The sequence below is a fragment of the Ooceraea biroi genome, chromosome 5 (genome assembly GCF_003672135.1).
Source record: "Ooceraea biroi isolate clonal line C1 chromosome 5, Obir_v5.4, whole genome shotgun sequence".
NCBI lineage: Eukaryota > Metazoa > Arthropoda > Insecta > Hymenoptera > Formicidae > Ooceraea > Ooceraea biroi.
Genome location: NC_039510.1, coordinates 606,303 through 619,732, shown reverse-complemented (window position 1 = coordinate 619,732; position 13,430 = coordinate 606,303). Strand labels below are relative to the sequence as shown.

Below are 13,430 nucleotides of genomic sequence, written 5' to 3'. Positions count from 1 at the left end.
ATCGTAAAATCCGAGCAACGGGTTCATTTCGATTAAGCGCACCGGTTATCCCGGAGGTTTACGAAATTAGTTCGCCGCGAAGTTTCGTTTGAGTGTCAGCCAACTCACGGTAACTTCAACCGTTTCGATCATGTAGCGGTTTCTTCCCTGCTACTGCTCTGCCCCTGCGCCTCTGTTCTCTCAAGACACGATAATACTTCCTATGCCATCTCATTATGGGAGAAAGCGTCGTTCGCGATGTATTAAAGATCATACATACGAGCTTCTTCGGATCACGATCGGCTTTTATGCGACACGTGTCATCCAAAGTGGAAACGTCGTGGAACTTTGCTTCCAAATCGTCGCCCTCACGCTCACTCGAAGTTTTACGCTGCGCTTTCGCTTTTCCAAGCCCTTTACAACTTTTTTTTCCAAACCTTTTACAACTCGATCTATTCGCAACGTCCGTGATATTTTATAGTAACATAAAAAGTTTTATTAATTCTGTCAAATAATAATAATAAATAGTATTAATTTCAATTATTCATTTTCAAGTACATGAAAAAAGTGCATGTGGAAATTGTTATAAAAATCAGTATTGTATTCGCAATCTGCTTCGATCGATAAAAATACCATTAGTTCGAGCGATCCATCTCCGGCGGTAAAGCGGCGATTTACATGTAACAAGGCACTATCAATGATCCATCCGTGGAATATGTTAACTCACGATCAGGTCGACGTCTTCGAATGCTGTCGCACTAGAGCAAACGCAACGCGTGAATCAGATAAAAACGACGCAAGACGATGGGAAAATACGAGGGAATTCGCAAGCAATAAGTGTACGCGATAAATTCGGAGAAATATTTCGCGGTTTCTTCTTTCTTGCTCTTCGCGTGCCGATTGGAATTTATCGAAGCGATAGCGCGGTCGTTCTTTGAGATATTGCGCCGATATCGGAGAACGGCGGCTTCCGGTCGATATTAGAGTGCGAAATAAATGAATCGCGTCTTCTTCCGAAGTCCCCTTAAACGGGCTTTTAACTTGTAAGAACCTATTGAATTTTGAAACTTTGGCGAAAAATTTCAGAATCGCAGATACATTTTTACATTTAATGACACGCACGATCCAATAATATCACAGTTATAAAGAATTTTGTTTCACGCACCGAAATTTATTAATTCAAGCCGAAATCCACGCGAAGCTCATGTATTTTGAATTTAACAGCAGTGATAGCGTTAACAGGTAGGCGCTGCTACACGGGTAGAAATTATGTTTGGTAAAAGTTAGGGCTGAATAAAGCATGCCGGCTCTGACATTCGGTCCTGATTCGACAAACCAAATTCGGCCCGGATAAGGGATGTAACGCATTTTACAAATAAGGTCCTGATCAGGTAAACGTTATGTGTTCGGAATAAAAATACTATATATTTCTATTTTTTTATTATTACATATTATTACGTATTCATTACATTGTTCTTAACATAAATCAAATTTTATAATATCAACAAAAAATATTAAAATGAGTACAAATTCTTAATTTCGCGATGTACTGGCAATGTTTATCAGGTGGTCGGATAAGATTTCTTATTAATTATAGTAACTGCATGGTTACTCATTTTTGGAATCTATTTCACTACGCGCCAAAAAATATTAATTACATACTTTGGTATTTTCAACATAAATTTTTAACATAAAAAAACATTTATCTTTATCTTTGCACCTGAAATACTTATAATTATCTACCTTATTATCTACCTTATTTACTCTACAATAGTTGAATGATTAAAAAATTTTATATCTCATCTTCAGTATCAGATATTCGTTTTAATTGTTTCGTTTTTTTTTTGACGCCTCGAACGTCCACCAGCTCAGTCTGTTGTATTATTAATGACACCTTTGATCGCAGCCTCAAATGTCTTCACTTGTAAAGGTTCTTTATTACTTCCGAATATTTGTGAGTAAATTGCTGAAAACCCATCAATTACTACAATTCATTTTTATCACTGTATTATTCGTTTTCTTTACATAAAAATAGAAATTTACTGTTATTATCCATTTTATCTTCTTCTTCATCGACTTCATCTCTATCAGAAGACGTTCTACAAATTTTTTCGGTTCCTCTTCTTGTAAAATTTCTTAAAGACTCTGTAGATTGTGAAAGCTCAGCTGAAGTTTGTTGAATCGTTTTACTTTTTGGAGAACCACTGTTCTCTCTTGTAGGAATTCCTTAACAGGAGTGTTGTCCGCTAAATGAGAACTGTGAATATTTTGAAATTCTTTTTTTTTATACAGGCGTTAGTTATTGAAGCATTCTTTGGTGGTTTTCTATATTATTCTATATTTTCTGTATTATTGGTAACTAAAAGTCGAATTGTCGCCGAATAATAATTTCTGTTACGAAGAAACTATTTTCTTTTAACTGTGAGTATATTTTCGAGAATAAAGTTTGTAACTGAGTTGAAATCGTGAGACATAACCTTGTTATAATTTGTGTAGATTTTTCTTGTATTTCTTATATTATTTTTTATATTATTTTCTAGATGCATTCATCCTGGCATTCATCAAAGTATAAATTAGTGGTTTTTGTGCAAGGTAAAGGTCATTTCAAAAGTATTGAAATTATATCTTCACAGTGGATTTATTACAGTGTTTAATTTTTTACATATTTTTTTACACACCAATGTTACATGTGTAGCAATGGCATCGTATAAATCCTCTCTTTTTTACCATCGCTCACATCTAAAGTTACCAGTTTTTGAGAAATTGAATTTAAATTACAGATTATTATTTTTCTGTAATTTTTGTTAACACGCCACATTTTTAAGTCACCGGTATACCGATCAAAAATCGTATTCGGACCTTATTTGGCATACGCTAGATCAGGCATGCCAGACCAAATTTCTACTCGGGTAATAGCCAGGCACTGCGAAAATGACGATATCGTAATATATGTTACGATAATTACTTTTTTATTATTTAAGTGTGTGTAAATGCATTTTGTTAAAATATCTTTAACATATTTTCTTATAATAGTTTTTTTTATGAACGTACATTATACCAACTTCGCGTGATGGAATAGGATAATCAAATACGTTACGATGGAATAGTAAGTGTTTACCTTCAATTACCACAGAACCAACAGAAATGTTATTATCCCGGACAAAAATGCTATTAATTTTTATAATCTCGCCGTTTTTCATAATTGCGACATTATTAGGATGTGATGTTGTAAATGTAAAACTTTTTAATCTAATACTAGACAATATTATCTTATCTTCAGTTGTTTCCACAGGATATCCTATCGATATATCTGTATGTATTTTAATAGTATAAAAAAAGGGATAACGACATTGTATGGATGGCGATCTCTCTTGCATTTCATGCAGACGTCTTGTTATTTGTGGAATAATATGAGGTGTATTTCTAATCAGTTTTTTCATAAATCCAATATAATCTTTGAAAGGAAATGCAGAAAATTTAAATAAAGGTTCTTTCATATGCATGACATCATCTGCAATATGAATCAAATTATGGACAGTAATTGTTAACAAAGTTTCATTATAGTAAGTTGGCATTAATTTAACGAATTTTCTTAAAAGAATTTTAGCATATTGGGTACATTGTAAAGCCAATTTTTCAGTTGATAAAAGACGACATGACACACATAAAAGCATAAAATGTCGATAGGTATCATATGGTAATACATAAGAAAGAAATAAGCCACTACAGTACAATAAAAAAAATCTAAATTGAGTCGCTTTCCAATTGTTAACATCCAAGAGATCAAAATTTTTTCTTTGAAATTCCTTTGGGATATCGCGTGCAATAGAATTCAGTAAGTTTTGCAAAAGTGTAATATTATGTAAACCGATTCTATGATACCGACTACCATGAAGAAATTCTTGTAATAAATGTTTTGTAACTCCTAAACAAAGAAGATGCATAGGGTCTAATACAACTGACTTAACAATATCTAATCCTATAATATTTAGTAATGGTGATGCTTCTTTAGTAGACTGATGTTCTAATTGTCGCTTATTTCTAAATGATTCCTTTGTACGTTCCGCATAATGTATACCTTTATATACTCTTTTATTTTGTACCGTTTTTCCTTTTATTTCGCAACGTTCATATGCAAAAAAACCTCCGTGTCCTTTGCAACGTTTAATATATGCGCGCGCAGGAGTATCGCATACAAAAGCTTTAATATCAAAATTATAATGTGAATTCCCGATATTTATACTATTTGTTATTAAATCATTAATTTCATCAACAAAATCACTAAAAATTCATTTATTGAATTTGGTTTTGATTCACCATAATATATCCCTATAGGAACGAATGGTTTAGCATCATATTCTTGATGATATATTAAGCCTAAAATAGTCCAAATATGCTTTTTGGAGCTTTGATAAATTGATGCACCATCAATATTTATCATTAAAAGTATGTCTTCTGCGGTATAAATATCGGGAGATATAATTTTCTGTAAACTATCTTTAATATTAAAATAATTAAATGATCCATATTTTCCATTACTACTTAATATTGGACGAATATTAGTCTTTGCTTTACACGTACCTAATAATGTCTTGCTACTTTTGTCTTGACCCAATGCTGGTCCAGTTATTTACCCAATACGGGACCACTTCTTGGCCCAATGCTGGTCCAATTATTTACCCAATACTGATCCAGCATTATTTTAGCACTGACAAGTACGGCATGGCGTTACACTCCTGTGTCGAATCTGTATATAATATTTTTATATTTTCTTCGCAGTTTGCATAATGCTATTTTTCCGTTCGAAAGTTCGCTAGACATTCGTCATAGAAGCAGAAGCATCGGTCGTTCCATTCACTGTCATTACAAGTCGCTCGTTTAATATGGGGGTCACGCGATGATAACCGCAAGGCCAACGCAAATTGCATAACATGCAGTAACGGCAGTAACGAACGTGCAACACATTTATTTATGGAATTCTAATTATATCTCTGTATATTTTTCTCGTCTGCGAAAATCTTATTTAACTGTCACGCAATTATCATACAGATCATTTTTCCATCAGACGCGGTCGGATGGATCTCGTTGAACGTTCCGTAACGTGCGATCTACGATTTGCGATCTCTTCAAGACGCACACAAAAATAGACGTGCACACGCACCATGCGCACTGACAGACAGCTATCGGCTGTCATGTCAGTGCTTACAATGGCTTTTAATTGTTTCGCTCGAGATACTTTGTATGTATATGAAGCACACGTCATGCAGAACGTGCCTCGGGCTCATTGCAGCGCGCGCAAGCGATGATACGCGCGCGATCTTTCCCGCGAGTAACGAGCCGTTTTTCCACCTACACACAGGCTCCCGTCTCTATCTCTCGCACCTTTTTAACGTGCGAGGGCACCCTTCCTCTTTCGCAATCAACCGCTATAAAGCCCTCGCGCGTTGTACGGTTCCCCGCGTCCCAAACCGTTCTCCACAGCTTGCGCTGTACCACTTATCGATACTTGGCTTCAGGCGTTCGGGCATTCAGCTGCGTTACCCTGTTACGTCCAGCGCTTGCTACGTCCGGTGCTGGACCGTTCTTTGTTCGACCGTTATCGTTTGCGAACGAACGAACGAGCATACGAACCGAGGGCCGCCGTGACTTTCAGCGCACGAGACTTTCAGCGCGACCCACTCGCTTACGTAAGATTCGCGCGGAGCCTCGAGGAATTCGGCGTCCGCCGGTATTTCTAATGCTGGTGTGCATTAACGCGACGATTTGCATACAATCGGAGCACCAGCAGCCAATGGCCACGGCACTAGGACGTTATCTATTTTTCAACAATTAACGACAGCTATGCCAACGATTCGCTGAGATCCCCGCTCGCGAGAGCAGGCCCGGCCGAGTGATATTTGTTTCGCAGTCACGGATTGCCTCACACACACACACACACACACACACATACTTATTATATCACACCACCGCAATCGTATCTCTTCTTGTACTTATTCTTAGTACCGCGGAGTAACTTATGCTACGTGGGGAAAGTCAAAGGTGCAATCACATCGGTTGCGTTTCCGTAAAAATACTGAATTAAGACCGCACGTTCTTGCCATTCTCCAATCCGCGAGGAGATCTCTCGTATATACTATTACGCCACTCTCATAATCCAAATGCAAAACTTTACATCCTGGAAGATATAATACACGGATATTTATAGCGATTTGCATTTACGACGCGCGAATCGTAACTCGTAGTCGAATCAGCGGAAATCGCGTGACTTTGCCGACGAAACGGATACAAATGTAGAACCGAGCGCGATAATGCCGCTGCATCTATCCGCGCGATCGATACCTCTTGTGATTTAATGAACGTCGCCCACCGGTGTGTACACCGGTAACGGGTGTTTTACGGTGATATTATACGGTTCGTAGTACGTAGAGACATGGTCCCACGCCGCGCTATTGTTCGGGATCGCTGGGACCAGACTTCCTTACCTGGATGCACCACATCGACGTACATTACTCTCTCTCTCTCATCTAAACAATGGACGCCATTCGCTAGATATTAATTGCGGTTCGGTAATTCATAGTTGGCACCAAAAGTATCCAGCGATGTATAATAATAGTAACTCGGTGAATCCGATCTCGGATGCGTATTTTAATTACGGCTCTGCGTGATCTCGAAGAACATAATTTCGTTAAGGCTAAAAATGCAAGCTGCCTGCAAACATTGCTGATCAAACGCTCTTTCTTATCTTTGAATGAGCAGCAGGAGATATCGTCATCGTTACGTCAATCATACTTTAGTTCATCCATTTGTACGCGTTGAAACGCTATTACGTTAGATGAACGATGTAGTCTTGAACGATTCTGGTATTTTCAGTGATATTTTTGTTCTCAATGCTCGATCGATTTCAATGCTCTTGATTCGAGACTTGATTCGCGACGTGTACGGAAATTACATCTCGGGTTGTTACAATAACGAGATTTATTGCTTCTGAAGCCATCTAAGCCAACGGTACACGGGATTCGCTTATCCAGCGGATATATTCTCGCAAGTAAGAAGATTATCCTTCGAGCTTTGCAAAGAAAAGCTCTTGTTAGCCAAGACGCGATATCATGGTAATCAGGAGTGTTTTCATGTTGTAAAAAATCCATAATTAATGATATTCTGCAATAATAATAATTTTTCTCGCTTCCATGGCAAATCTTTTATATAATAGGATCATAATCATAAATGAAAAGAAATGCAGATTCAAAGATGTGGCAAGGCCTATAATTATTGGACATTCCTGAAAATAACTCTCGCGTGATCGGATTCGTCTGGTGTGCGTGTGTGATTTCGGCAGAAATAAAAGCACCATGAAACTCGAGTGAACAGGTGCAATTCTTCGTCCGGCGTTCAAGGTAAGCCGGTTGCCACCTGTTTCAATACGATCCCAGCTCGAAACCCTTGAAAAATACATTCTCTGGCTCCGCAAGATCCGTCTTCCCATCAACTGGGTCAGTTTCATCCGAGTAATCCTGAAAATGAAAAATGTTCTGTTATATGTTACCTCGCGAACAGAATATAATATCGATTATTTAAAGGTTAAAAAAATAATATTCGACAAATATATCCCTATGAACTAGATTCGCCTGTCTTTATAAATTGAATAATTTAATATTTTCATTTCCCTCGTAGCGTATAATATGAAATGTACGTTATGCTGACGTAAAAAAATTAATTTTCCTACCGTAAGAATTCCAATTATATCTATAATACAATGTGAAATAATTATTCTATAAAGTAAAGAGATACCGGTAGTAGATTTAATTGCTCCGGAACGAAATACGCGATTGATATTGAATGCCATGTTTCCGATTCTCTCTAATTCTTCTTCAAATGAATAACCCAAGAGATATCTAATTATTTCGCGAACGGGCAGCTTCATCGAGTGACGATTAGTAAAGTAATGCTTTTTGTGAAATAACGATTCACTTGCTTCTCCATCACAATCATTTCCGTCTCACATTAACAATCTCGTATGCGTGTTATATTGAGATACCGATATGCCTCACAGAGAAAAACGATTTAATTTCTTCCAATATGAAGAACCACGTTCTCCGATCGTGCATTACCTCACCAAAGATCGATCTATAAAAGGGATCATTCGTGGAGGTAGATGCGATAATCAGACTTCGCACGGACCACGAACTCTTCGGAGTCGCTTGCGAGTGATTTACAGCTTCCTCTCGCATGGACTAGCAGTCGCAGCAGCAGCAGCAGCCTCGGCAGCACGAGCAATTCAGCGCGCGGTGAATTGTGCTGAGCTCGTGCTGGCAAGACGACATACGAGTGATTTGCATGCGAGCTCGTGCGGTCCATGAGAGGAATAGGGCATAATTTGGCAGGTGGGCCACCCGCTGCAAGCTCCGGCGTGCCGCTGGTGACATTTGGTCAACGACAATTAACAAGGCTCGGTACATCCGAAACCTGGTTGTCGAATCTCGGTGGTTCGCTGGAGGCGAACAGTCGACGGAGATTTTCTCAGCAAGCGAGACCGAGGAAATGTGACGGGGATTGTCGTGCACCGGGATTGCGCTCCAGAGGAAATTCACGACGCAGGCTTGGTCCCGCGATTTCACCGTGCTCGTCTCAATTCGATCGGGTCTCTCTAAAATAGAGAGAATTCATTTAATAAACGGAATCGCATCAGTAGAAGCGCATCGGACGGAGAATTTTAAATCCAGTCTGAGTTTTTAATCACCGTGACATTACGATGACGCGGGGAATTGAAGAGTTAATTAAAAGGTCACGGCACGCAAAAACATGAGTCCCGCGATTACGTTCTCCGGAAGTGGCTGGCGAATTTCAATTTAATTTCGCAATGCGAATGAAACGATGTGCATTTACGAGATTTAATGTCGCGCCACGCGACGACAGTGCGTTAGCAACAAAGCGTTGCGATGCTTGCTCTTACACGCTGTTGTACGTTGCAAAATATGATGAAATATATCGAACAAATGTATCGCCAAGCGCGCAATATGCACAGTTGAACAAGGATGAAAATCAAAATTAATTAAAGCTCTTACTTGTTAATTAATTTAATACCGACACGCACAACGACACGGTGCATTTTCATGATTTGTTACTCGTTTGTGCCATGTGCACAAACATTACGCAATTAGTGCGTCGATTCTTCCAAATCGCGATGAATAACGCGCCGCCGATATTACATTCCCGAACAATATTTCGACAGCGAACTGTGTACGCGTACACGTTTTTGTTCTTTCTTTTATCGGTCGTTAGAAAAGCATTAAATATTTGAAAATTGCTTTTCCCGTTCTTTTATAATCCAGACGTGTACTTCTACAAAGAAAAAAAAAGATTATTTATCAATTACGGGATTTTGTTAGCAAACGTTAAGGAAGCGCTGATTCATTTCGTCGCGAATAGTCGATTCGATTAAGTTTGCGAAAGCAGAGCCTCGAACCTCTTAAACTCACGATCTCGCAATTTCATCGTCGTCAAATGTTAACGGGGAACGACGAGGGTACGTTACATAGTATGAGAGACGAAGGATCTCTCTCTCTCTCCTTTTCGGCTCACAGCTTTGGAAACTGGATCTCTCGAGTTGAACGTCGTCGCACGTTCAATGTGCTTTGCTGAGAAGCGTCGTTCCCCAGTATTTAGACAGTCGAGTCGGTTGTGTCCTCTTAGATATAAATTCAAAGAGACTTGCCTTTCACACACGCGGCCACCCGGTATCAATGACGAGGAACATCTAGACCGAGGAATTCTCGAATGCTCGTACTGTTCCTGCGTACCGTATTGTGCTTTCCTGGCGAAGCCTACCAGCTTACCGTTACCTGCAACAAGACCGACAATGACGGCGAGTAGAACGACGACTACGACGACTACGATGGCGATGGAGGAGGTTCCATTTAATTAAGTTTGCATTGTATCAAAGTACACGGTGCGCCGCAAAAGATTCTTATCGAAGTCCCGCGAGATATGACGACGACCGTAGGTTGGTGCTCTTATCAGCGACGATCTGCTCAAGCAAATGAACGAACGGCCGTTCGAAGATTCGCTGCTAACGAGATCGAGAAGTCTATCGGTAGCGCAGCCTCTTTCCTCTCTGATAGCTCGGGGAACGTGCACCGTGTGTTGCGGCCGAGTTCTACTTCTGCCTTCTGCAGCCAGGCTGATCTCGATCACTTGCGGCGACAATAATTAGAACTCTTGGAAGCTACTGGACACGAAGTAGGTTCTTCCGGTACACCAGGTGGCTAGAATCGGCACGAAAGCTGAAATAAGACATATATATCTCTCGATCGGAGACGATCGCAGTTTGATGATTTTACTTCTCTATTTGTGCAGCTCGCGTACGTTAGCTCAGCTTCTCAGGCTTGAGGCTTTCGCATTGAGGCTTCTTCGATGTTCCAACGGCGGTGAGCTGAGCTTGTCCGGATCGAAATCGGTTTCCAGGATGTTTCCCAGGATTTAACACTCATGTTCCGCAGACCGCATTTGGAAAATAATAATCTTTCTATTTCGTCGATTTACTGTTCGCATCGTGTGTCAGTCCGTTGCGGAAATCGCTAATAACAGTTCTATGGCGATTTTCACTTGGTGCACGCGCACGTTCGCGAGTTTGCAGCCTATACAACTTTCTTTTGCAGCATTAACTTATGTGCATTATTTGTCGGAGTAGCATGTATAATATACGGTTGTAGACGTTTGTTTCCTGACCTATCACGTTATACACTAAATGGTACCGCTCAACACTTCCTTACTGTATACAGGTAGTTTTAGTCGTTTCTTGTTGCACTGCCGCTACATATTATTAAATTGTCGACATCCAGCTTAGCACTGCGAGAATTCTTTTGCATTTTTATAGAAACGCCAACAAAGTAAACTATTTTTACGGCGTTATTATTCTTGAATTCTTCAACTGAAATTTCTTTCTTTCTTGCGATTGTTTGTTCTTTGTCCACTTCGTACTATCATCACTACGCGTCTTAATTTTACGAGGAGTATAGTTGAAGTTAAACCTCTGGTCGTTTACTGTTATCAACCCAAGCGAAGGATATCCAAAATGATTATTCCGGTCGTGATGCTGAAATGTTTCCGCTCCGTTTTAATAAGCCGTACCACGCTCACGTGTAACGAAACTGGAAGCTTACCGTATAACAGTTAACGGTGCTACGGTAACAACGACCGCAAGGGAAAATGATTCGGTGGGCCCTTCTCCTTCTGGGAAATCCGTGGAATGTTTAATAGTCGTGCGAATTCATGGCATCTCAGGTTATATCGCTAATGAATTATCCGGTTACAGCGGGTCGCCCGTTTCCCTCCGAGGAAATCGATGTAACGTACTCCACCGTACTCCGGTGCTCTTCCACGTGAGCCACGCTGCGCACGTAAACACGACGTACTGCAGTTTCATCGGGGTGAATTGCGCGTCCTCCAGTTACGGGACAATATCCGCCGTGCACTAAACAACATAACGTTGATGACGATTAATACCGTGACGCTCGATTACAAGCCGACAGTTCAGTTGCATAAACGCACGTTATTACAATAGCAGCAGCGATAGAGCTTGTAGAAGATTGTCTTAAGATCATGCTCGTCGGGTCTCTTTCGAACTTGAATTTTCCATTATATTCTCATCCAAATGTACTCGTTCGGATACATCTTGCACGTGACGTTCAGGATAGTGCACGCTTTTTTTTTCTCCATCGCGGGATAAAATACGGCCGATAAGGGATGTTTGCCGCGCTTTCTGACGCTTTGCATTATCAGGATATTCAAAATTGCCGCTTTCTCTCTCTCTCTCTCTCTCTCTTCCTCTCAATAAGGCATCGATCGAGGTTGTGGGAATCGCGACGGTAGAAGAACCAGTTCCGGGTGAATGCACGCGCGCAGTGCCACCCTCGTCGGAGTTAAGTAATTTGTCGTTGCCGATGGGTTAATGTTATCCATCACTAAGCGGGAATTTACGATGTAATAAGGTCGTGTAGCGACTGCCACGATTTATCTCAAGTGCCTCGTCGCAGTAACCTCCTTCACCCATTTCTATCCTCCCTCTGTGCCTCCTCCTTTATCACGGGTGCCCCCTTTGCCATGCTCCTCGTCGCTCGCGATCGCGCCGCCTAAAAACCGCGCGCGCTATCGATTCACGATTAATTAATATGTCCGGGTCAGCGGAGGTGAGGCGATTACTGGTGGCCGCGGGCGAACAGATGATTATCGCTTAAGGATATTCCTTCAGCTATCGTGCGATCTCTTGTTCTCGGCGTCCAATCGATTCTTAAAAAACAGCTCGTCGTTCGTCCAAGAATTTCGAAGACCCCGATGATGTGAATCCCGTGAATTTCATCCGTTATCGCGCATCATCCTGCCTCGATATTCGCATCGCTAATGGACGATCACTAGACAACGCGTATGGTCTTCAACCACGATTTCAATTCGCATTTCTCCCGAAAACGCGACGGCTGCGGTACCATACTACTGATTTATGGAGGAACTCCACCCGTTTATTTTTAAACCATGGCGGTGGCTTTTTGACGGTTGCCGCTACGAGTAAGTGCGATATCCTCTTTAAAAACGCCACGGATTCTCCGCGAAGCAACGGATTAACTCTCACGAGGAGAGATCAAGCTGCATATTTCACGATGTAAGGGGCGCATCCTTCTCCCTCGGGCGCAAAACCCCGGCAAATCGATCGCGCGTTGAAGCTTTGGAGGCCGCACCACCATCCGCACGATTCAGCCGACGAGGACGAGCGAAAGGAGTCTTTCTGGAAAGAAGAAAAAGAGAAGATGGTGGCTGGTAACCATTGTGGTGGCGGCGACATGCCTGGCGAACGCGTCTCGACTGACATTTATTGCCGCTGTAGAACAATGTGGAATCGTAGTAGCTACTGTTATTGCCACCGTTATCGTCGTCGTCGGTGACCAAGGAGATGTGTCTCCTTCGATTCTGACCACTAGTCACGGCGCGAGCAATCTTGGTATCCTCCCTTCGTGCGCGAGCAGTGCGTGAGAGTAATTCGTAATAGGCGCCATTGATAAATCGACTAAAAAAAAATAAATTTCGACATAGTACACTAAATAATATTTAAAGTATATAATATAATGTTCATGAGGACTTTAAAAACTACTGTCATTTATTCTTAATATCTCTATCTCTGTCATATATTCTTAGTGTCATATATTCTTAGTGTCATATATTCTATTACATGCAAAATTTTAATTAAATATCTCATTGTCAGTGGATACACACTTCCGACAAATGTTCTCATGCAATGTCTTGCGACCTGTGTCCTTCTCGGCTTTGTGCTTACTCCAGAGGGGACCGGAAGGGATCATCCTAAAACCTTTGCGAAAGGGTCCTTTCACTTTTGATATCTACTTGGCATATGAATCCCATGGTCACCGAATGACTCGTAGAGCTTGTAGATGTAGCGTCTAGCA

At 40.8% G+C, this 13,430-nt stretch overlaps 1 long non-coding RNA gene across 1 annotated transcript; it reads right to left on the bottom strand.

Moving 5' to 3' along the window:
* Nucleotides 1-1,386: 1,386 nt before the first annotated feature.
* LOC105279315 lies at nt 1,387-5,304 on the bottom strand. Its single transcript, XR_893912.3, has 3 exons — nt 4,561-5,304; nt 2,023-2,236; nt 1,387-1,945 (listed from the first exon to the last, which is right to left on the bottom strand). It is a non-coding gene; the product is annotated as an uncharacterized LOC105279315 (long non-coding RNA).
* Between the last annotated feature and the right edge of the window lie 8,126 nt (nt 5,305-13,430).